The sequence below is a fragment of the Sinohyriopsis cumingii genome, chromosome 3 (genome assembly GCF_028554795.1).
Source record: "Sinohyriopsis cumingii isolate HCF-2022 chromosome 3, ASM2855479v2, whole genome shotgun sequence".
Lineage (NCBI taxonomy): Eukaryota > Metazoa > Mollusca > Bivalvia > Unionida > Unionidae > Sinohyriopsis > Sinohyriopsis cumingii.
This window is the reverse complement of record NC_142963.1, coordinates 144,143,246-144,170,498: the sequence shown is the minus strand read 5'-3', so window position 1 is coordinate 144,170,498 and position 27,253 is coordinate 144,143,246. Positions and strand designations below refer to the sequence as shown.

Sequence of the window (27,253 nt, the reverse complement as noted above, 5' to 3'; positions counted from 1 at the left end):
GCTGAGAGAAACATGTACATATGTGCAGGATGCAAAGTAAATAGGCGACAAAATTCTCATAATTAAAGGCGAAGATACAACGTGTCTAACACTATTTCCAAGAACGTGACAATTAGAGAACCAAAGACACATACGATGCATATTTAAGAAAGACCGAGATCCTTAAGTTAGTTATCCATTTAATAATTTTCGGTTATCGATTCAATATTGTTCTAGTATATTCCAGTATTCCTTGTTTCCAGGTTTGATATTTAAAACTACAAAAAACGTAAATCCCGCGAGCCGGATTTGAACCGGCGACCTAAGGATAGCTTTCAACTTTTTCTACAGTCCTCCGCTCTACCAACTGAGCTATCACGGGATCATATGAGAACAACATATGTCATATGAATTATACCTCATACTATTTCCTGAGTTATGTTACGTATTGCATGTTTCTTGTCTTCTCTCGCGAGAACGATCATTGTTGGCTGGTGACACAACTGTTTGACAGTTGATGGATTGGTTCTGCATCGCTGACTAATCCTAAAAATGCATTGCCGTATAATGGCATTATTAGACTGCGTATCTATATTATAATACAAAATATGTATTACAATCTGTATAAATAAACTCATGATCTGTCACAGTGTCCATGAAGCGCCATTACAATGTCTTTGCATCAACCGTTCAGAGAGACTCCTAGTAGAGTGGATGACATATTCTCTTGGATGAACTCATTCTGGGTGTTGCAAGTTGGAAATCTCTATTCCGGTTGGAATGAGGACTGATTGGAAATGCATCCTCTTTAACAAAGTCATAAAGGAGTTCATACAATTGGAACATTTGACTGGACATTAGTGGTGCCTGATAAAAACACGAACATATACGTTGGATGGAAAGCAAATGGGCGGCAATTCTCATGGTCAAAGAAGAGGATACATATTGTCGAACAATATTCCCCCAAGAATCCGACAAATTGAAAACCAGTGACACAAAGGATGCATATGGTGCCTAGTGCTTTATGGCAGTTTATAAAGCTGTATATGACTCCCAATAATGGTATTTGGACCGAAGCAAATCTGGAGTCCATAAGCCTTTTTGAAAGGTCACTGATTGGTCCTTAAATTGCCATTGGGTTTTTCAGTGCCATGCCATAGTTATTATATTAACGGAATGCGATGAATCTATTTTGCAAGGAAGCTTGTTAGTACTGTATAACAGTCTGCAACGAGCATAACGTAATATCATCGTGCAGTTTAACTCTTTAAACATTTCATCAATTGTAAGTCGAATTGCAATCAATTCTCGTGTTACGATTGAATTTTGAGGGAATTTGCACAAAATGTCATTCGTATTGTTAACAGTTAAATTTGTATGATTTTGAATCAATCTGAATTTGTATTACTTCAACAGTACTGAAATTCACATTCTAGAAAAATATTAGTGATTCATACTGTACTACAAGCTAGGTGAGCAGGAGAGTTTCATGACGACAAGGTTAGGGTTAATAAGCTTACGTCAGCAAATCGCTCCACAACATATATAGGATGAAGACATATACCAGAGGGCGCTACCTTTGACGGGAACACTGTTTTGGAAAAACGGAATTCGTGATAAAACAAGTCTCGTAACTTTCCATATCTCCGGAAAACGAATCTTGCTTGAAGGGTTAAAACTATGTGCCTTGTTATTGCAGCCTTGAAAATGTGTGTGTGTGTGTCTGTGTGTGTGTGTGTGTGTGTGTGTGTGTGTGTGTATAAGCAAAGATCTTATAAGAAAAGAGCTTGGTCAAAACGCTATAAAGCATATGAAATTAGACATCATCTTGCAGGTAAGATAAATGAAATGTATCTCATTACAGTCTAAAGACATCCTCTTAGTGCCAGAAAGCATTTATATGTTTTTGGAAAACAAAGCTGGAAAGTATTTTATTCTTTCTTGAAGCATTCATTTTTGTTATACTATAATATAAAGTGTGAACTATAATGTTTTATATATTGTTTGTACTTTATTATGAATTGTAATGGTAGATTATTCTTACCAAAAGGCTTCCTGAAAACTTCATGCTCTTTGATTGCTAGTTTAGAAACAAAATACCTTTAACACATTAAACCCTGGCGACGAGTTAACGTGGCAGGAGGTAGTAGCCTACTTCCGAGCTTTGTAGCGTTAAGATCATGCATGATACACTAAAGTGGTGGTATTATAGAAAGGTAGTCAGATGTACCTCTACAATGATACCAAATAATCTAACACAACTAGGCATTAGGTTATTGGAAAATCACCTGGAAGTTGATGTCTTAGCATGCATTCAGAAAAAGCTTTCAAAATGTGTTTCCTACTCGAATTTCATGCGAAAACGATTAAAACCTCAAGGGTTTAATGTTACAAAACGTGATATTTCGGTATTTATGGTAAAGCTTTTAATCACTTGTCATTACGACCAATGATTCTGGTATTACTACTATTGTAAATATATTTTGAATATCTTTGATTTTTACGCCATAGATTAAAAAGACATACATTTCAGAACCGAATGAGGTTGGTCAGCTTTGTATGAGTATCAAAATAGAATATCTATATTTTGATTTTAAAGAGTAATTCTCCATACTGAGCTCTACTTTAATTCAATAAAAAAGTGTACTATAGAATTCTGACTTTCTCTTGCACTTCGAACCCTTTGCCTTGAACACCAGCAATGAAACCATCGAAATCGCAAGGAATGACCCATCCGGAAGCTTAGGCCGTAATAATACTACTCTCTCTCTCTCTCTCTCTCTCTCTCTCTCTCTCTCTCCCCTCTCTCTCTCTCTCTCTCTCTCTCTCTCGCTCTCTCTGAGAGCAGTCCCACGAATAATTGAGACATGATGGAAACAACTGACCTAAATAATGCTTTACACAAATACCCTTACATAAATAATAACTGGGGAAAACATTCTTATTATTAAAGCATCTTTACACAATAACAATAATTGGCACGATAATTGGAAGATTGGTAGAAAAATTTCATCCATGATAACTAGTGAAAATGTCATTAATAATGACCTTAACCTTTGACGCCTTCCCATAAATACATTATGAAGCGTTCGTAGTTTTCTTCTTTGACAATTTGTGCTGATTCTAATGATGTGTAAAAAGAGAAATAGCCAACAATACTATTTTTCATTCCTCGACAATGATGGGAAAACGCCACAAATGAATCAAGGAAGAGCGATCAATGAACGAAGGAAGTTATCGATACTCCATTGTCCTGAATAGAAAAAGCCATAACGTGCCACATTAATTCAATTACCCATTCATTCAATTATCCATGAAATTATAGACTATTATCTAACCAGTTACATTTAATTGTCTATTTCATATTATATTCAAAACTATTCAATAATCGATTCAACATTATTTCAATATTTTCTGCTTCCAAAGAATCGATTGCTTCCCAGATGAATATAACCAGACTTTAAAGAATTAAAACGTAGCTCCCGCGAGCCGCATTCGAACCAATGACCTAAGGTTAGCCATCAACCTCCTTTATCGTCATGTGCTCTACCAACTGAGTTATCACGTGAACCTATTGCAAAAGTATATCACAAATCATTTCTTAAAATATAGTACTTAATGCTCGTGTCTTGCTTTTTCTAACAATGGATGGATTTGTATTGCATCACTGCCTGTTACACATATACGGTTTGTTGAATAGGCGTTAAATATATTGCTACGACAACGAAGACGAATGTCGCCTTTAATACACTGTTCGCTATATCATGCTGAAGAAATGTCGGTAAGTGTCTGTCCCACGAACACACGTAGGAAGTCGATTCGGGCTGGCCTGGGTGGGTAACGAACCCACAGCTATTGGCTTACGAGTCAAACGCATTGACAACTCAGCTACCACGTCAGTAGTGTATTGCGACTGTTTACGGACAGCGGGAAAATACATTACAAATCCCCTTGGGGATGTTTATGGACAAGGTTTTTCAGATCACCCTGGGGCTGTTTACGGACTGACACCAATGTGGCAAGGATGTAACCTCAATACGCACTAATCGAGAGAGACAGACAGACAGACAGACAGAGAGAGAGAGAGAGAGAAATACAGTAGACATATAGATATAGACATATATAATATATACATAGATTGATGAACATCAATATATCATACCTTAACTATAAAATCGACAACAAATATTTAGGGAAGACAGCAAATCGTTTTTGTCTTCTTTTTTAGTTTCTTCTTTTACTCCACCATTTTCTTAGTATTGTACTCGCTGTTGTGTTCTTCTTTTTTCATTTTTTCCTCCTCCTGTTTTTGTTTCTTGTCTTTCTCGTTCTTTCTTTAATTTTTTCTTTCTTTTCTATTTAATTATTCCTGTCTCTCATCTTCTGTATGTCTTCTTCATTTTCCTTCTCCTCCTTTTCTTATTTAATCAGCTCTCTTAACATATCCTTAAAAATGTCGTGGGCCACTATAGCGTCAATGGTTATTGAAAGGTCGTGGGTCACTATATCGTCAAGGGGAATTTATCATGGTGAATATGAATGGGCTACTATAGCGTGAATGGGAATTGAACATAGGGAGATTGAATGAACCATTTTGGTGTCATCGGGAATCGAACATGGGAATATTGGGGTTGTATACTCGTTATGTGTTAGCTTAAAATGTACAGCTACAACTGGTGGGAAATTTCTTTGAAAAAACCCCCTATTTCTAGCTTCAACTTGTATGACGTTCCTGTTTAAAAATCCTAGTATCTATCTATAGCTACAACCTGTGGAAAAACCCAAGTCTATATTTATAGTTTCCAAAATTCCAGCTTCAATGCTGTCACTCTACTGGACACTAGGGGAATAATGGCAACAGTGTTGCTATAGGCTGACCTGAATATGCGTTACTGTAGGTAGGTAGGTAGGTAGGTAGGTAGGTAAAATAAATTTGATAGATATGAAGGGGGTTTTATAGGGAAAAACAAAGACAAATACACACACACACACAAACAAACGTACGGGCGCACGCATACACATAAAAACAAACACACAAACCAAACGCACGCCTGCATACAAAAACATACATCCACAAACGTATGAGTGCGCTCGAACACACACACTACACAAAGGGAAGAAGAAACACAAACCCAAAATATGCCATCCACATCGGGGGTGGGGTTGGGGCCGAGTGGCCGAGTGGTCTAAAGCGCTCTCCGTTACGGATCACTGACATCTCACCTCTCTCTGTGTAGGTTCGAGTCTAGGATTCGGCCAATGTGGGTATGTGAGAAATCTTGCCAGTAGCTTGTCGTGGGTCGGTGGTTCTTCCCGGGGGTTTTCCGGATTCTTCCTCCACCATTAATACTGGCCGCCATGCATAGCCTATCGTGTGCTGAAAAATGGCGTTAAACCCCACAACAACAACAACCATCCACACAGAAGGAAGATGAAGAAAAAAACAAATATATTATCTACTATCCACACAAACGTACGTGAACGCATACAAACCCCAAATATACTATCCACACAAACGTACGCGAACGCATACAAACACTATAATATCCACACAAACGTACGCAAACGCATAGAAAACACAGACTCTACTATTCACACTAAAGTAAAGAAAACAAGCCGAAAATATACTATCCACAAACGGGAAGTAGAAAAAACAACTCCCAAAATATATCTCCACACAGAGAAGAGGAAAAAAAAACCCATATAAACTATCCACACAGAAGGATGTAGAAAAACAAAAACCCAAATACACTATCGACACAGAGGGAATATGAGAAGGAAAGTCAAATATACTATCCACACAAACGTTCGCGAACGCATACAAACAAATTATCCACTATCCACACAAACGTACGTGAACGTATTCAAACCCCAAATATACTACCCACACAAACGTAAGCGAACGCATACAAACCCCAAATATACTATCCACACAAACGTACGCGAACGCATACAAACACAATATCTACTATCCACACAAACTGACGCGAACGCATACAAACACAATATCTACTAAGCACACAAACTTACATGAACGAAAACAAACCTCAGATGCACAATCCACAGAAACTTACGTGAACACATACAAACACAATATCTAATATCTACACAAATGTACGTGAAGGCATACACACCCAAATATACTAGGCACATTTACGTACGCGAACGCATACACAATATCTACTATCCACACAAACGTACGCGAACGCGTACAAACACAATATCTACTAACCACAGAAACTTACGTGAACGTATACAAACCCCTTATGTACAATCCACACAAGCTTACATGAACACATAAAAACACAATATCTAATATCTACACAAATGTACGTGAAGGCATACACACCCAAATATACTAGGCACATTTACGTACGTGAACGCATACACAATATCTACTATCCACACAAACGTACGCGAACGCGTACAAACACAATATCTACTAACCACAGAAACTTACGTGAACGTATACAAACCTCTTATGTACAATCCACACAAGCTTACATGAACACATAAAAACACAATATCTAATATCTACACAAATGTACGTGAAGGCATACACACCCAAATATACTAGCCACATTTACGTCCGCGAACGCATACACAATATCTACTATCCACACAAACGTACGTGAACGCATACAAACACAATATCTACTAATCACACAAACTTACGTGAACGCACATAATCCCCAGATGTACAATCTGCACAAACTTACGTGAACCCTTACAAACACAATATCTACTATCCACACAGGGAAGAGGAAAACAAATCAAACCCCAAATCTACCATCCGCTCAGAAGTGAGAAATAGAAAACAAACCTCATATCTACTATGCACACAGAGGGAAGAAGAAAAAATAACCCAATATACACTATCCACACAGAGGAAAGAAGAAAACAACAAATAGATACTATCCACACAGAGTGAAGAAATAAACCATTATATATACTTTGCACACAGAGTGAAGGAGAAATAATAACCCAATATATACTATGCACACAGAGGGAAGAAGATAACCCATTATTCGATCAGCACAGAGTGAAGACGAATTGTTTCGGAAAGCACCTAAGCCCTCAGCTACAATGACCAACTCTACCAAACACACACACCGACACAGACACTGCAAAACCCATTTAACCCGTTATTCTATGGCGTCAGTGTGTGACTTTAGAAACATTCCAGACTCAAAATGATGGATGGACAGATTGAATGGTTTGTGCCCACTTGCATGCCTAAAGTGCGTGCGTGAAGGAAAACATCCATTCAAATTTAAAGTCTAGCTAAACGTGATGCAGAGGGATAGAGAGAGGTGAAAGAGCACAAATTCATATATTGTCAATCAAAACAAAATACACCATCCTTATTATAAAAAGTCAAGACCAAGAGACACTAACGTTCTCTTTCTGGTCAGGTCTCTTTTAGAAGTTAGTATGAAATTTCACATCAGGGCAACGCATCAAATTGTCAATTTTTCCATTTCCACCTCTTCACTAGCACAAGTTCTTTCTCATCAATGTTTTCTTCTTCCTAACCCCTCTCTTGTGGCCTGAAGTTCCGAATGTATCGATGTATCTATAAAGATTCAGCTATTTTGCAACATACTCAATGGTCTCCGCACTGTCCTTACCTTTCTATGGCCTTTCCACCCATCCAGAGAAAGAGTTAGAGGGTTACAAAAATATTTTTTAAAAATGTACACTTAGTTCTAGAGGAACCTTCAGAACGATTTGTGATGTGCAAGTTAGTGGCTAAACCATTTAGATTCGCCACTGGGATACGATCAGTTTTGTGCAGGAAGTAACACTAATTGCCTCCAACAAACAGAGGTATAAAAACGGGCTAGCGGGCCACGACTTTTATCAGTAGAGATACAACAGGTTCCATGGAAGGAAATCAATGACAGTATTCAAACTGTGGAGGACTACAAAAACTTATTACAAGAACCATGGATTTCATGTGTTGCCTCCCTTGGTATGTAATGGCAACTAACCATTAGCGTGATGCAATGTACATCGGCCAAAAACTGTGTGGCAATTGACCTACAAAGGATACTTTGTAACTTTAACATCGAAAATATGACTATGTACAAGAGCGAAGCCATTACAGGTGTATGTGAGTGAAAGGTATTTGTGCAGGCAGGGACCGGCACTGGAAAATTCCTTATTTATCAGTGCATTCAGGTTGTGTGCTCCACTTTTCTCGATCATGTAGGAACATCGTTTAAATTTGAACAATATAGACAATAATATAATATTAATCTTAGTGTTACATGTACTTTATTCAAGACTTCTTTCAGCAACGGAAACTTAACATTGGGAGACATGTATCAACGACAGAGTTAATCTGATTACTTACCTTACGTCACGATATGAATTAATTATTGGTTTTGGATACATTTGAAGAAAACAAAATGTGGTGGCTCCTGAGGGGAACATTTTACGTTTTTGTACTAATATGTTGGCCGCTGGTCGCTTTAGAGGGGTGGCCGTTCTTGAAGGGTAGTTTCGAATACAAATTCGTCGGTGACAAGGGATTATGGCTGTAAGAGCCGGATGGCCGCTGGTCAGGGGGAGCCGTTCAAGAGGTGGACTACTTTAATTGTATTATACTATATTTAAATAGCTGTCAAACTATTCTGTTGTCGTTCCTTGACATGATGTTTTTGGAATCTCCGCTTCGTACTGATTATTTGCTGCATTTTTGTTGGTGGGTAGGTGGAGGTGGTTTTGTTATAGTCTTTTTAAAATGGCACACAATTTCTCAACTATGGAAGTCGGGATAAGTCTCAAAGTTGATTAAATGAGAACACATTGTCGACGTGTCAACATAATGGAACAAGTTTGACTGGACATTATTAGTGGCTGAGAGAAACATGTAGATATGTGCAGGATGCAAAGTAAATAGGCGACAAAATTCTCATAATTAAAGGCGAAGATACAACGTGTCTAACACTATTTCCAAGAACGTGACAATTAGAGAACCAAAGACACATACGATGCATATTTAAGAAAGACCGAGATCCTTAAGTTAGTTATCCATTTAATAATTTTCGGTTATCGATTCAATATTGTTCTAGTATATTCCAGTATTCCTTGTTTCCAGGTTTGATATTTAAAACTACAAAAAACGTAAATCCCGCGAGCCGGATTTGAACCGGCGACCTAAGGATAGCTTTCAACTTTTTCTACAGTCCTCCGCTCTACCAACTGAGCTATCACGAGATCATATGAGAACAACATATGTCATATGAATTATACCTCATACTATTTCCTGAGTTATGTTACGTATTGCATGTTTCTTGTCTTCTCTCGCGAGAACGATCATTGTTGGCTGGTGACACAACTGTTTGACAGTTGATGGATTGGTTCTGCATCGCTGACTAATCCTAAAAATGCATTGCCGTATAATGGCATTATTAGACTGCGTATCTATATTATAATACAAAATATGTATTACAATCTGTATAAATAAACTCATAATCTGTCACAGTGTCCATGAAGCGCCATTACAATGTCTTTGCATCAACCGTTCAGAGAGACTCCTAGTAGAGTGGATGACATATTCTCTTGGATGAACTCATTCTGGGTGTTGCAAGTTGGAAATCTCTATTCCGGTTGGAATGAGGACTGATTGGAAATGCATCCTCTTTAACAAAGTCATAAAGGAGTTCATACAATTGGAACATTTGACTGGACATTAGTGGTGCCTGATAAAAACACGAACATATACGTTGGATGGAAAGCAAATGGGCGGCAATTCTCATGGTTAAAGAAGAGGATACATATTGTCGAACAATATTCCCCCAAGAATCCGACAAATTGAAAACCAGTGACACAAAGGATGCATATGGTGCCTAGTGCTTTATGGCAGTTTATAAAGCTGTATATGACTCCCAATAATGGTATTTGGACCGAAGCAAATCTGGAGTCCATAAGCCTTTTTGAAAGGTCACTGATTGGTCCTTAAATTGCCATTGGGTTTTTCAGTGCCATGCCATAGTTATTATATTAACGGAATGCGATGAATCTATTTTGCAAGGAAGCTTGTTAGTACTGTATAACAGTCTGCAACGAGCATAACGTAATATCATCGTGCAGTTTAACTCTTTAAACATTTCATCAATTGTAAGTCGAATTGCAATCAATTCTCGTGTTACGATTGAATTTTGAGGGAATTTGCACAAAATGTCATTCGTATTGTTAACAGTTAAATTTGTATGATTTTGAATCAATCTGAATTTGTATTACTTCAACAGTACTGAAATTCACATTCTAGAAAAATATTAGTGATTCATACTGTACTACAAGCTAGGTGAGCAGGAGAGTTTCATGACGACAAGGTTAGGGTTAATAAGCTTACGTCAGCAAATCGCTCCACAACATATATAGGATGAAGACATATACCAGAGGGCGCTACCTTTGACGGGAACACCGTTTTGGAAAAACGGAATTCGTGATAAAACAAGTCTCGTAACTTTCCATATCTCCGGAAAACGAATCTTGCTTGAAGGGTTAAAACTATGTGCCTTGTTATTGCAGCCTTGAAAATGTGTGTGTGTGTGTGTGTGTGTGTGTGTGTGTGTGTGTGTGTGTAAGCAAAGAGCTTATAAGAAAAGAGCTTGGTCAAAACGCTATAAAGCATATGAAATTAGACATCATCTTGCAGGTAAGATAAATGAAATGTATCTCATTACAGTCTAAAGACATCCTCTTAGTGCCAGAAAGCATTTATATGTTTTTGGAAAACAAAGCTGGAAAGTATTTTATTCTTTCTTGAAGCATTCATTTTTGTTATACTATAATATAAAGTGTGAACTATAATGTTTTATATATTGTTTGTACTTTATTATGAATTGTAATGGTAGATTATTCTTACCAAAAGGCTTCCTGAAAACTTCATGCTCTTTGATTGCTAGTTTAGAAACAAAATACCTTTAACACATTAAACCCTGGCGACGAGTTAACGTGGCAGGAGGTAGTAGCCTACTTCCGAGCTTTGTAGCGTTAAGGTCATGCATGATACACTAAAGTGGTGGTATTATAGAAAGGTAGTCAGATGTACCTCTACAATGATACCAAATAATCTAACACAACTAGGCAGTAGGTTATTGGAAAATCACCTGGAAGTTGATGTCTTAGCATGCATTCAGAAAAAGCTTTCAAAATGTGTTTCCTACTCGAATTTCATGCGAAAACGATTAAAACCTCAAGGGTTTAATGTTACAAAACGTGATATTTCGGTATTTAAGGTAAAGCTTTTAATCACTTGTCATTACGACCAATGATTCTGGTATTACTACTATCGTAAATATATTTTGAATATCTTTGATTTTTACGCCATAGATTAAAAAGACATACATTTCAGAACCGAATGAGGTTGGTCAGCTTTGTATGAGTATCAAAATAGAATATCTATATTTTGATTTTAAAGAGTAATTCTCCATACTGAGCTCTACTTTAATTCAATAAAAAAGTGTACTATAGAATTCTGACTTTCTCTTGCACTTCGAACCCTTTACCTTGAACACCAGCAATGTAACCATCGAAATCGCAAGGAATGACCCATCGGAAGCTTAGGCCGTAATAATACTACTCTCTCTCTCTCTCTCTCTCTCTCTCTCTCTCTCTCTCTCTCTCTCGCTCTCTCTGAGAGCAGTCCCACGAATAATTGAGACATGATGGAAACAACTGACCTAAATAATGCTTTACACAAATACCCTTACATAAATAATAACTGGGGAAAACATTCTTATTATTAAAGCACCTTTACACAATAACAATAATTGGCACGATAATTGGAAGATTGGTAGAAAAATTTCATCCATGATAACTAGTGAAAATGTCATTAATAATGACCTTAACCTTTGACGCCTTCCCATAAATACATTATGAAGCGTTCGTAGTTTTCTTCTTTGACAATTTGTGCTGATTCTAATGATGTGTAAAAAGAGAAATAGCCAACAATACTATTTTTCATTCCTCGACAATGATGGGAAAACGCCACAAATGAATCAAGGAAGAGCGATCAATGAACGAAGGAAGTTATCGATACTCCATTGTCCTGAATAGAAAAAGCCATAACGTGCCACATTAATTCAATTACCCATTCATTCAATTATCCATGAAATTATAGACTATTATCTAACCAGTTACATTTAATTGTCTATTTCATATTATATTCAAAACTATTCAATAATCGATTCAACATTATTTCAATATTTTCTGCTTCCAAAGAATCGATTGCTTCCCAGATGAATATAACCAGACTTTAAAGAATTAAAACGTAGCTCCCGCGAGCCGCATTCGAACCAATGACCTAAGGTTAGCCATCAACCTCCTTTATCGTCATGTGCTCTACCAACTGAGTTATCACGTGAACCTATTGCAAAAGTATATCACAAATCATTTCTTAAAATATAGTACTTAATGCTCGTGTCTTGCTTTTTCTAACAATGGATGGATTTGTATTGCATCACTGCCTGTTACACATATACGGTTTGTTGAATAGGCGTTAAATATATTGCTACGACAACGAAGACGAATGTCGCCTTTAATACACTGTTCGCTATATCATGCTGAAGAAATGTCGGTAAGTGTCTGTCCCACGAACACACGTAGGAAGTCGATTCGGGCTGGCCTGGGTGGGTAACGAACCCACAGCTATTGGCTTACGAGTCAAACGCATTGACAACTCAGCTACCACGTCAGTAGTGTATTGCGACTGTTTACGGACAGCGGGAAAATACATTACAAATCCCCTTGGGGATGTTTATGGACAAGGTTTTTCAGATCACCCTGGGGCTGTTTACGGACTGACACCAATGTGGCAAGGATGTAACCTCAATACGCACTAATCGAGAGAGACAGACAGACAGACAGAGAGAGAGAGAGAGAGAGAAATACAGTAGACATATAGATATAGACATATATAATATATACATAGATTGATGAACATCAATATATCATACCTTAACTATAAAATCGACAACAAATATTTAGGGAAGACAGCAAATCGTTTTTGTCTTCTTTTTTAGTTTCTTCTTTTACTCCACCATTTTCTTAGTATTGTACTCGCTGTTGTGTTCTTCTTTTTTCATTTTTTCCTCCTCCTGTTTTTGTTTCTTGTCTCTCTCGTTCTTTCTTTAATTTTTTCTTTCTTTTCTATTTAATTTATTCCTGTCTCTCATCTTCTGTATGTCTTCTTCATTTTCCTTCTCCTCCTTTTCTTATTTAATCAGCTCTCTTAACATATCCTTAAAAATGTCGTGGGCCACTATAGCGTCAATGGTTATTGAAAGGTCGTGGGTCACTATATCGTCAAGGGGAATTTATCATGGTGAATATGAATGGGCTACTATAGCGTGAATGGGAATTGAACATAGGGAGATTGAATGAACCATTTTGGTGTCATCGGGAATCGAACATGGGAATATTGGGGTTGTATACTCGTTATGTGTTAGCTTAAAATGTATAGCTACAACTGGTGGGAAATTTCTTTGAAAAAACCCCCTATTTCTAGCCTCAACTTGTATGACGTTCCTGTTTAAAAATCCTAGTATCTATCTATAGCTACAACCTGTGGAAAAACCCAAGTCTATATTTATAGTTTCCAAAATTCCAGCTTCAATGCTGTCACTCTACTGGACACTAGGGGAATAATGGCAACAGTGTTGCTAGAGGCTGACCTGAATATGCGTTACTGTAGGTAGGTAGGTAGGTAAAATAAATTTGATAGATATGAAGGGAGTTTTATAGGGAAAGACAAAGACAAATACACACACACACACAAACAAACGTACGGGCGCACGCATACACATAAAAACAAACACACAAACCAAACGCACGCCTGCATACAAAAACATACATCCACAAACGTATGAGTGCGCTCGAACACACACACTACACAAAGGGAAGAAGAAACACAAACCCAAAATATGCCATCCACACGGGGGTGGGGTTGGGGCCGAGTGGCCGAGTGGTCTAAAGCGCTCTCCGTTACGGATCACTGACATCTCACCTCTCTCTGTGTAGGTTCGAGTCTAGGATTCGGCCAATGTGGGTATGTGAGAAATCTTGCCAGTAGCTTGTCGTGGGTCGGTGGTTCTTCCCGGGGGTTTTCCGGATTCTTCCTCCACCATTAATACTGGCCGCCATGCATAGCCTATCGTGTGCTGAAAAATGGCGTTAAACCCCACAACAACAACAACCATCCACACAGAAGGAAGATGAAGAAAAAAACAAATATACTATCTACTATCCACACAAACGTACGTGAACGCATACAAACCCCAAATATACTATCCACACAAACGTACGCGAACGCATACAAACACTATAATATCCACACAAACGTACGCAAACGCATAGAAAACACAGACTCTACTATCTACACAAATGTACGCAAACGAATAGAAGCACTATAATATCCACACAAACGTACGCAAACGCATAGAAAACACACACTCTACTATTCACACTAAAGTAAAGAAAACAAGCCGAAAATATACTATCCACAAACGGGAAGGAGAAAAAACAACTCCCAAAATATATCTCCACACAGAGAAGAGGAAAAAAAAACCATATAAACTATCCACACAGAAGGATGTAGAAAAACAAAAACCCAAATACACTATCGACACAGAGGGAATATGAGAAAGAAAGTCAAATATACTATCCACACAAACGTTCGCGAACGCATACAAACAAATTATCCACTATCCACACAAACGTACGTGAACGTATTCAAACCCCAAATATACTACCCACACTAACGTAAGCGAACGCATACAAACCCCAAATATACTATCCACACAAACGTACGCGAACGCATACAAACACAATATCTACTATCCACACAAACTGACGCGAACGCATACAAACACAATATCTACTAAGCACACAAACTTACATGAACGAAAACAAACCTCAGATGCACAATCCACAGAAACTTACGTGAACACATACAAACACAATATCTAATATCTACACAAATGTACGTGAAGGCATACACACCCAAATATACTAGGCACATTTACGTACGCGAACGCATACACAATATCTACTATACACACAAACGTACGCGAACGCGTACAAACACAATATCTACTAACCACAGAAACTTACGTGAACGTATACAAACCCCTTATGTACAATCCACACAAGCTTACATGAACACATAAAAACACAATATCTAATATCTACACAAATGTACGTGAAGGCATACACACCCAAATATACTAGGCACATTTACGTACGTGAACGCATACACAATATCTACTATCCACACAAACGTACGCGAACGCGTACAAACACAATATCTACTAACCACAGAAACTTACGTGAACGTATACAAACCTCTTATGTACAATCCACACAAGCTTACATGAACACATAAAAACACAATATCTAATATCTACACAAATGTACGTGAAGGCATACACACCCAAATATACTAGCCACATTTACGTCCGCGAACGCATACACAATATCTACTATCCACACAAACGTACGTGAACGCATACAAACACAATATCTACTAATCACACAAACTTACGTGAACGCACATAATCCCCAGATGTACAATCTGCACAAACTTACGTGAACCCTTACAAACACAATATCTACTATCCACACAGGGAAGAGGAAAACAAATCAAACCCCAAATCTACCATCCGCTCAGAAGTGAGAAATAGAAAACAAACCTCATATCTACTATGCACACAGAGGGAAGAAGAAAAAATAACCCAATATACACTATCCACACAGAGGAAAGAAGAAAACAACAAATAGATACTATCCACACAGAGTGAAGAAATAAACCATTATATATACTTTGCACACAGAGTGAAGGAGAAATAATAACCCAATATATACTATGCACACAGAGGGAAGAAGATAACCCATTATTCGATCAGCACAGAGTGAAGACGAATTGTTTCGGAAAGCACCTAAGCCCTCAGCTACAATGACCAACTCTACCAAACACACACACCGACACAGACACTGCAAAACCCATTTAACCCGTTATTCTATGGCGTCAGTGTGTGACTTTAGAAACATTCCAGACTCAAAATGATGGATGGACAGACTGACTGGTTTGTGCCCACTTGCATGCCTAAAAGTGCCTGCGTGAAGGAAAACATCCATTCAAATTTAAAGTCTAGCTAAACGTGATGCAGAGGGATAGAGAGAGGTGAAAGAGCACAAATTCATATATTGTCAATCAAAACAAAATACACCATCCTTATTATAAAAAGTCAAGACCAAGAGACACTAACGTTCTCTTTTCTGGTCAGGTCTCTTTTAGAAGTTAGTATGAAATTTCACATCAGGGCAACGCATCAAATTGTCAATTTTTCCATTTCCACCTCTTCACTGGCACAAGTTCTTTCTCATCAATGTTTTCTTCTTCCTAACCCCTCTCTTGTGGCCTGAAGTTCCGAATGTATCGATGTATCTATAAAGATTCAGCTATTTTGCAACATACTCAATGGTCTCCGCACTGTCCTTACCTTTCTATGGCCTTTCCACCCATCCAGAGAAAGAGTTAGAGGGTTACAAAAATATTTTTTAAAAATGTACACTTAGTTCTAGAGGAACCTTCAGAACGATTTGTGATGTGCAAGTTAGTGGCTAAACCATTTAGATTCGCCACTGGGATACGATCAGTTTTGTGCAGGAAGTAACACTAATTGCCTCCAACAAACAGAGGTATAAAAACGGGCTAGCGGGCCACGACTTTTATCAGTAGAGATACAACAGGTTCCATGGAAGGAAATCAATGACAGTATTCAAACTGTGGAGGACTACAAAAACTTATTACAAGAACCATGGATTTCATGTGTTGCCTCCCTTGGTATGTAATGGCAACTAACCATTAGCGTGATGCAATGTACATCGGCCAAAAACTGTGTGGCAATTGACCTACAAAGGATACTTTGTAACTTTAACATCGAAAATATGACTATGTACAAGAGCGAAGCCATTACAGGTGTATGTGAGTGAAAGGTATTTGTGCAGGCAGGGACCGGCACTGGAAAATTCCTTATTTATCAGTGCATTCAGGTTGTGTGCTCCACTTTTCTCGATCATGTAGGAACATCGTTTAAATTTGAACAATATAGACAATAATATAATATTAATCTTAGTGTTACATGTACTTTATTCAAGACTTCTTTCAGCAACGGAAACTTAACATTGGGAGACATGTATCAACGACAGAGTTAATCTGATTACTTACCTTACGTCACGATATGAATTAATTATTGGTTTTGGATACATTTGAAGAAAAAAAAATGTGGTGGCTCCTGAGGGGAACATTTTACGTTTTTGTACTAATATGTTGGCCGCTGGTCGCTTTAGAGGGGTGGCCGTTCTTGAAGGGTATTTTCGAATACAAATTCGTCGGTGACAAGGGATTATGGCTGTAAGAGCCGGATGGCCGCTGGTCAGGGGGAGCCGTTCAAGAGGTGGACTACTTTAATTGTATTATACTATATTTAAATAGCTGTCAAACTATTCTGTTGTCGTTCCTTGACATGATGTTTTTGGAATCTCCGCTTCGTACTGATTATTTGCTGCATTTTTGTTGGTGGGTAGGTGGAGGTGGTTTTGTTATAGTCTTTTTAAAATGGCACACAATTTCTCAACTATGGAAGTCGGGATAAGTCTCAAAGTTGATTAAATGAGAACACATTGTCGACGTGTCAACATAATGGAACAAGTTTGACTGGACATTATTAGTGGCTGAGAGAAACATGTAGATATGTGCAGGATGCAAAGTAAATAGGCGACAAAATTCTCATAATTAAAGGCGAAGATACAACGTGTCTAACACTATTTCCAAGAACGTGACAATTAGAGAACCAAAGACACATACGATGCATATTTAAGAAAGACCGAGATCCTTAAGTTAGTTATCCATTTAATAATTTTCGGTTATCGATTCAATATTGTTCTAGTATATTCCAGTATTCCTTGTTTCCAGGTTTGATATTTAAAACTACAAAAAACGTAAATCCCGCGAGCCGGATTTGAACCGGCGACCTAAGGATAGCTTTCAACTTTTTCTACAGTCCTCCGCTCTACCAACTGAGCTATCACGGGATCATATGAGAACAACATATGTCATATGAATTATACCTCATACTATTTCCTGAGTTATGTTACGTATTGCATGTTTCTTGTCTTGTCTCGCGAGAACGATCATTGTTGGCTGGTGACACAACTGTTTGACAGTTGATGGATTGGTTCTGCATCGCTGACTAATCCTAAAAATGCATTGCCGTATAATGGCATTATTAGACTGCGTATCTATATTATAATACAAAATATGTATTACAATCTGTATAAATAAACTCATGATCTGTCACAGTGTCCATGAAGCGCCATTACAATGTCTTTGCATCAACCGTTCAGAGAGACTCCTAGTAGAGTGGATGACATATTCTCTTGGATGAACTCATTCTGGGTGTTGCAAGTTGGAAATCTCTATTCCGGTTGGAATGAGGACTGATTGGAAATGCATCCTCTTTAACAAAGTCATAAAGGAGTTCATACAATTGGAACATTTGACTGGACATTAGTGGTGCCTGATAAAAACACGAACATATACGTTGGATGGAAAGCAAATGGGCGGCAATTCTCATGGTTAAAGAAGAGGATACATATTGTCGAACAATATTCCCCCAAGAATCCGACAAATTGAAAACCAGTGACACAAAGGATGCATATGGTGCCTAGTGCTTTATGGCAGTTTATAAAGCTGTATATGACTCCCAATAATGGTATTTGGACCGAAGCAAATCTGGAGTCCATAAGCCTTTTTGAAAGGTCACTGATTGGTCCTTAAATTGCCATTGGGTTTTTCAGTGCCATGCCATAGTTATTATATTAACGGAATGCGATGAATCTATTTTGCAAGGAAGCTTGTTAGTACTGTATAACAGTCTGCAACGAGCATAACGTAATATCATCGTGCAGTTTAACTCTTTAAACATTTCATCAATTGTAAGTCGAATTGCAATCAATTCTCGTGTTACGATTGAATTTTGAGGGAATTTGCACAAAATGTCATTCGTATTGTTAACAGTTAAATTTGTATGATTTTGAATCAATCTGAATTTGTATTACTTCAACAGTACTGAAATTCACATTCTAGAAAAATATTAGTGATTCATACTGTACTACAAGCTAGGTGAGCAGGAGAGTTTCATGACGACAAGGTTAGGGTTAATAAGCTTACGTCAGCAAATCGCTCCACAACATATATAGGATGAAGACATATACCAGAGGGCGCTACCTTTGACGGGAACACTGTTTTGGAAAAACGGAATTCGTGATAAAACAAGTCTCGTAACTTTCCATATCTCCGGAAAACGAATCTTGCTTGAAGGGTTAAAACTATGTGCCTTGTTATTGCAGCCTTGAAAATGTGTGTGTGTGTGTGTGTGTGTGTGTGTGTAAGCAAAGAGCTTATAAGAAAAGAGCTTGGTCAAAACGCTATAAAGCATATGAAATTAGACATCATCTTGCAGGTAAGATAAATGAAATGTATCTCATTACAGTCTAAAGACATCCTCTTAGTGCCAGAAAGCATTTATATGTTTTTGGAAAACAAAGCTGGAAAGTATTTTATTCTTTCTTGAAGCATTCATTTTTGTTATACTATAATATAAAGTGTGAACTATAATGTTTTATATATTGTTTGTACTTTATTATGAATTGTAATGGTAGATTATTCTTACCAAAAGGCTTCCTGAAAACTTCATGCTCTTTGATTGCTAGTTTAGAAACAAAATACCTTTAACACATTAAACCCTGGCGACGAGTTAACGTGGCAGGAGGTAGTAGCCTACTTCCGAGCTTTGTAGCGTTAAGGTCATGCATGATACACTAAAGTGGTGGTATTATAGAAAGGTAGTCAGATGTACCTCTACAATGATACGAAATAATCTAACACAACTAGGCAGTAGGTTATTGGAAAATCACCTGGAAGTTGATGTCTTAGCATGCATTCAGAAAAAGCTTTCAAAATGTGTTTCCTACTCGAATTTCATGCGAAAACGATTAAAACCTCAAGGGTTTAATGTTACAAAACGTGATATTTCGGTATTTAAGGTAAAGCTTTTAATCACTTGTCATTACGACCAATGATTCTGGTATTACTACTATTGTAAATATATTTTGAATATCTTTGATTTTTACGCCATAGATTAAAAAGACATACATTTCAGAACCGAATGAGGTTGGTCAGCTTTGTATGAGTATCAAAATAGAATATCTATATTTTGATTTTAAAGAGTAATTCTCCATACTGAGCTCTACTTTAATTCAATAAAAAAGTGTACTATAGAATTCTGACTTTCTCTTGCACTTCGAACCCTTTACCTTGAACACCAGCAATGTAACCATCGAAATCGCAAGGAATGACCCATCGGAAGCTTAGGCCGTAATAATACTACTCTCTCTCTCTCTCTCTCTCTCTCTCTCTCTCTCTCTCTCTCTCTCTCTCTCTCTCTCTCTCTCTCTCTCCTCTCTCTCTCTCTCTCTCTCTCTCTCTCTCTCTGAGAGCAGTCCCACGAATAATTGAGACATGATGGAAACAACTGACCTAAATAATGCTTTACACAAATACCCTTACATAAATAATAACTGGGGAAAACATTCTTATTATTAAAGCATCTTTACACAATAACAATAATTGGCACGATAATTGGAAGATTGGTAGAAAAATTTCATCCATGATAACTAGTGAAAATGTCATTAATAATGACCTTAACCTTTGACGCCTTCCCATAAATACATTATGAAGCGTTCGTAGTTTTCTTCTTTGACAATTTGTGCTGATTCTAATGATGTGTAAAAAGAGAAATAGCCAACAATACTATTTTTCATTCCTCGACAATGATGGGAAAACGCCACAAATGAATCAAGGAAGAGCGATCAATGAACGAAGGAAGTTATCGATACTCCATTGTCCTGAATAGAAAAAGCCATAACGTGCCACATTAATTCAATTACCCATTCATTCAATTATCCATGAAATTATAGACTATTATCTAACCAGTTACATTTAATTGTCTATTTCATATTATATTCAAAACTATTCAATAATCGATTCAACATTATTTCAATATTTTCTGCTTCCAAAGAATCGATTGCTTCCCAGATGAATATAACCAGACTTTAAAGAATTAAAACGTAGCTCCCGCGAGCTGCATTCGAACCAATGACCTAAGGTTAGCCATCAACCTCCTTTATCGTCATGTGCTCTACCAACTGAGTTATCACTTGAACCTATTGCAAAAGTATATCACAAATCATTTCTTAAAATATAGTACTTAATGCTCGTGTCTTGCTTTTTCTAACAATGGATGGATTTGTATTGCATCACTGCCTGTTACACATATACGGTTTGTTGAATAGGCGTTAAATATATTGCTACGACAACGAAGACGAATGTCGCCTTTAATACACTGTTCGCTATATCATGCTGAAGAAATGTCGGTAAGTGTCTGTCCCACGAACACACGTAGGAAGTCGATTCGGGCTGGCCTGGGTGGGTAACGAACCCACAGCTATTGGCTTACGAGTCAAACGCATTGACAACTCAGCTACCACGTCAGTAGTGTATTGCGACTGTTTACGGACAGCGGGAAAATACATTACAAATCCCCTTGGGGATGTTTATGGACAAGGTTTTTCAGATCACCCTGGGGCTGTTTACGGACTGACACCAATGTGGCAAGGATGTAACCTCAATACGCACTAATCGAGAGAGACAGACAGACAGACAGACAGACAGACAGACAGAGAGAGAGAGAAATACAGTAGACATATAGATATAGACATATATAATATATACATAGATTGATGAACATCAATATATCATACCTTAACTATAAAATCGACAACAAATATTTAGGGAAGACAGCAAATCGTTTTTGTCTTCTTTTTTAGTTTCTTCTTTTACTCCACCATTTTCTTAGTATTGTACTCGCTGTTGTGTTCTTCTTTTTTCATTTTTTCCTCCTCCTGTTTTTGTTTCTTGTCTTTCTCGTTCTTTCTTTAATTTTTTCTTTCTTTTCTATTTAATTATTCCTGTCTCTCATCTTCTGTATGTCTTCTTCATTTTCCTTCTCCTCCTTTTCTTATTTAATCAGCTCTCTTAACATATCCTTAAAAATGTCGTGGGCCACTATAGCGTCAATGGTTATTGAAAGGTCGTGGGTCACTATATCGTCAAGGGGAATTTATCATGGTGAATATGAATGGGCTACTATAGCGTGAATGGGAATTGAACATAGGGAGATTGAATGAACCATTTTGGTGTCATCGGGAATCGAACATGGGAATATTGGGGTTGTATACTCGTTATGTGTTAGCTTAAAATGTATAGCTACAACTGGTGGGAAATTTCTTTGAAAAAACCCCCTATTTCTAGCCTCAACTTGTATGACGTTCCTGTTTAAAAATCCTAGTATCTATCTATAGCTACAACCTGTGGAAAAACCCAAGTCTATATTTATAGTTTCCAAAATTCCAGCTTCAATGCTGTCACTCTACTGGACACTAGGGGAATAATGGCAACAGTGTTGCTATAGGCTGACCTGAATATGCGTTACTGTAGGTAGGTAGGTAGATAAAATAAATTTGATAGATATGAAGGGAGTTTTATAGGGAAAGACAAAGACAAATACACACACACACACAAACAAACGTACGGGCGCACGCATACACATAAAAACAAACACACAAACCAAACGCACGCCTGCATACAAAAACATACATCCACAAACGTATGAGTGCGCTCGAACACACACACTACACAAAGGGAAGAAGAAACACAAACCCAAAATATGCCATCCACACGGGGGTGGGGTTGGGGCCGAGTGGCCGAGTGGTCTAAAGCGCTCTCCGTTACGGATCACTGACATCTCACCTCTCTCTGTGTAGGTTCGAGTCTAGGATTCGGCCAATGTGGGTATGTGAGAAATCTTGCCAGTAGCTTGTCGTGGGTCGGTGGTTCTTCCCGGGGGTTTTCCGGATTCTTCCTCCACCATTAATACTGGCCGCCATGCATAGCCTATCGTGTGCTGAAAAATGGCGTTAAACCCCACAACAACAACAACCATCCACACAGAAGGAAGATGAAGAAAAAAACAAATATACTATCTACTATCCACACAAACGTACGTGAACGCATACAAACCCCAAATATACTATCCACACAAACGTACGCGAACGCATACAAACACTATAATATCCACACAAACGTACGCAAACGCATAGAAAACACAGACTCTACTATCTACACAAATGTACGCAAACGAATAGAAGCACTATAATATCCACACAAACGTACGCAAACGCATAGAAAACACACACTCTACTATTCACACTAAAGTAAAGAAAACAAGCCGAAAATATACTATCCACAAACGGGAAGGAGAAAAAACAACTCCCAAAATATATCTCCACACAGAGAAGAGGAAAAAAAAACCATATAAACTATCCACACAGAAGGATGTAGAAAAACAAAAACCCAAATACACTATCGACACAGAGGGAATATGAGAAAGAAAGTCAAATATACTATCCACACAAACGTTCGCGAACGCATACAAACAAATTATCCACTATCCACACAAACGTACGTGAACGTATTCAAACCCTAAATATACTACCCACACAAACGTAAGCGAACGCATACAAACCCCAAATATACTATCCACACAAACGTACGCGAACGCATACAAACACAATATCTACTATCCACACAAACTGACGCGAACGCATACAAACACAATATCTACTAAGCACACAAACTTACATGAACGAAAACAAACCTCAGATGCACAATCCACAGAAACTTACGTGAACACATACAAACACAATATCTAATATCTACACAAATGTACGTGAAGGCATACACACCCAAATATACTAGGCACATTTACGTACGCGAACGCATACACAATATCTACTATACACACAAACGTACGCGAACGCGTACAAACACAATATCTACTAACCACAGAAACTTACGTGAACGTATACAAACCCCTTATGTACAATCCACACAAGCTTACATGAACACATAAAAACACAATATCTAATATCTACACAAATGTACGTGAAGGCATACACACCCAAATATACTAGGCACATTTACGTACGTGAACGCATACACAATATCTACTATCCACACAAACGTACGCGAACGCGTACAAACACAATATCTACTAACCACAGAAACTTACGTGAACGTATACAAACCTCTTATGTACAATCCACACAAGCTTACATGAACACATAAAAACACAATATCTAATATCTACACAAATGTACGTGAAGGCATACACACCCAAATATACTAGCCACATTTACGTCCGCGAACGCATACACAATATCTACTATCCACACAAACGTACGTGAACGCATACAAACACAATATCTACTAATCACACAAACTTACGTGAACGCACATAATCCCCAGATGTACAATCTGCACAAACTTACGTGAACCCTTACAAACACAATATCTACTATCCACACAGGGAAGAGGAAAACAAATCAAACCCCAAATCTACCATCCACTCAGAAGTGAGAAATAGAAAACAAACCTCATATCTACTATGCACACAGAGGGAAGAAGAAAAAATAACCCAATATACACTATCCACACAGAGGAAAGAAGAAAACAACAAATAGATACTATCCACACAGAGTGAAGAAATAAACCATTATATATACTTTGCACACAGAGTGAAGGAGAAATAATAACCCAATATATACTATGCACACAGAGGGAAGAAGATAACCCATTATTCGATCAGCACAGAGTGAAGACGAATTGTTTCGGAAAGCACCTAAGCCCTCAGCTACAATGACCAACTCTACCAAACACACACACCGACACAGACACTGCAAAACCCATTTAACCCGTTATTCTATGGCGTCAGTGTGTGACTTTAGAAACATTCCAGACTCAAAATGATGGATGGACAGACTGACTGGTTTGTGCCCACTTGCATGCCTAAAGTGCGTGCGTGAAGGAAAACATCCATTCAAATTTAAAGTCTAGCTAAACGTGATGCAGAGGGATAGAGAGAGGTGAAAGAGCACAAATTCATATATTGTCAATCAAAACAAAATACACCATCCTTATTATAAAAAGTCAAGACCAAGAGACACTAACGTTCTCTTTCTGGTCAGGTCTCTTTTAGAAGTTAGTATGAAATTTCACATCAGGGCAACGCATCAAATTGTCAATTTTTCCATTTCCACCTCTTCACTGGCACAAGTTCTTTCTCATCAATGTTTTCTTCTTCCTAACCCCTCTCTTGTGGCCTGAAGTTCCGAATGTATCGATGTATCTATAAAGATTCAGCTATTTTGCAACATACTCAATGGTCTCCGCACTGTCCTTACCTTTCTATGGCCTTTCCACCCATCCAGAGAAAGAGTTAGAGGGTTACAAAAATATTTTTTAAAAATGTACACTTAGTTCTAGAGGAACCTTCAGAACGATTTGTGATGTGCAAGTTAGTGGCTAAACCATTTAGATTCGCCACTGGGATACGATCAGTTTTTTGCAGGAAGTAACACTAATTGCCTCCAACAAACAGAGGTATAAAAACGGGCTAGCGGGCCACGACTTTTATCAGTAGAGATACAACAGGTTCCATGGAAGGAAATCAATGACAGTATTCAAACTGTGGAGGACTACAAAAACTTATTACAAGAACCATGGATTTCATGTGTTGCCTCCCTTGGTATGTAATGGCAACTAACCATTAGCGTGATGCAATGTACATCGGCCAAAAACTGTGTGGCAATTGACCTACAAAGGATACTTTGTAACTTTAACATCGAAAATATGACTATGTACAAGAGCGAAGCCATTACAGGTGTATGTGAGTGAAAGGTATTTGTGCAGGCAGGGACCGGCACTGGAAAATTCCTTATTTATCAGTGCATTCAGGTTGTGTGCTCCACTTTTCTCGATCATGTAGGAACATCGTTTAAATTTGAACAATATAGACAATAATATAATATTAATCTTAGTGTTACATGTACTTTATTCAAGACTTCTTTCAGCAACGGAAACTTAACATTGGGAGACATGTATCAACGACAGAGTTAATCTGATTACTTACCTTACGTCACGATATGAATTAATTATTGGTTTTGGATACATTTGAAGAAAACAAAATGTGGTGGCTCCTGAGGGGAACATTTTACGTTTTTGTACTAATATGTTGGCCGCTGGTCGCTTTAGAGGGGTGGCCGTTCTTGAAGGGTATTTTCGAATACAAATTCGTCGGTGACAAGGGATTATGGCTGTAAGAGCCGGATGGCCGCTGGTCAGGGGGAGCCGTTCAAGAGGTGGACTACTTTAATTGTATTATACTATATTTAAATAGCTGTCAAACTATTCTGTTGTCGTTCCTTGACATGATGTTTTTGGAATCTCCGCTTCGTACTGATTATTTGCTGCATTTTTGTTGGTGGGTAGGTGGAGGTGGTTTTGTTATAGTCTTTTTAAAATGGCACACAATTTCTCAACTATGGAAGTCGGGATAAGTCTCAAAGTTGATTAAATGAGAACACATTGTCGACGTGTCAACATAATGGAACAAGTTTGACTGGACATTATTAGTGGCTGAGAGAAACATGTAGATATGTGCAGGATGCAAAGTAAATAGGCGACAAAATTCTCATAATTAAAGGCGAAGATACAACGTGTCTAACACTATTTCCAAGAACGTGACAATTAGAGAACCAAAGACACATACGATGCATATTTAAGAAAGACCGAGATCCTTAAGTTAGTTATCCATTTAATAATTTTCGGTTATCGATTCAATATTGTTCTAGTATATTCCAGTATTCCTTGTTTCCAGGTTTGATATTTAAAACTACAAAAAACGTAAATCCCGCGAGCCGGATTTGAACCGGCGACCTAAGGATAGCTTTCAACTTTTTCTACAGTCCTCCGCTCTACCAACTGAGCTATCACGGGATCATATGAGAACAACATATGTCATATGAATTATACCTCATACTATTTCCTGAGTTATGTTACGTATTGCATGTTTCTTGTCTTGTCTCGCGAGAACGATCATTGTTGGCTGGTGACACAACTGTTTGACAGTTGATGGATTGGTTCTGCATCGCTGACTAATTCTAAAAATGCATTGCCGTATAATGGCATTATTAGACTGCGTATCTATATTATAATACAAAATATGTATTACAATCTGTA

General features: G+C 37.8%; 4 non-coding genes across 4 annotated transcripts; all 4 read right to left on the bottom strand.

Moving 5' to 3' along the window:
• Positions 1–273: 273 nt before the first annotated feature.
• On the bottom strand, positions 274–361 carry Trnay-gua (transfer RNA tyrosine (anticodon GUA)). Its single transcript is given in 2 exon segments — positions 274–309; positions 325–361. It is a non-coding gene; the product is annotated as a tRNA-Tyr (tRNA).
• An 8,755-nt stretch (positions 362–9,116) lies between these two features.
• On the bottom strand, positions 9,117–9,204 carry Trnay-gua (transfer RNA tyrosine (anticodon GUA)). The gene is given in 2 exon segments: positions 9,117–9,152; positions 9,168–9,204. It is a non-coding gene; the product is annotated as a tRNA-Tyr (tRNA).
• Positions 9,205–17,999: 8,795 nt separating this feature from the next.
• On the bottom strand, positions 18,000–18,087 carry Trnay-gua (transfer RNA tyrosine (anticodon GUA)). The gene is given in 2 exon segments: positions 18,000–18,035; positions 18,051–18,087. It is a non-coding gene; the product is annotated as a tRNA-Tyr (tRNA).
• Positions 18,088–26,922: 8,835 nt separating this feature from the next.
• Positions 26,923–27,010, bottom strand: Trnay-gua (transfer RNA tyrosine (anticodon GUA)). Its single transcript is given in 2 exon segments — positions 26,923–26,958; positions 26,974–27,010. It is a non-coding gene; the product is annotated as a tRNA-Tyr (tRNA).
• Positions 27,011–27,253: the final 243 nt, after the last annotated feature.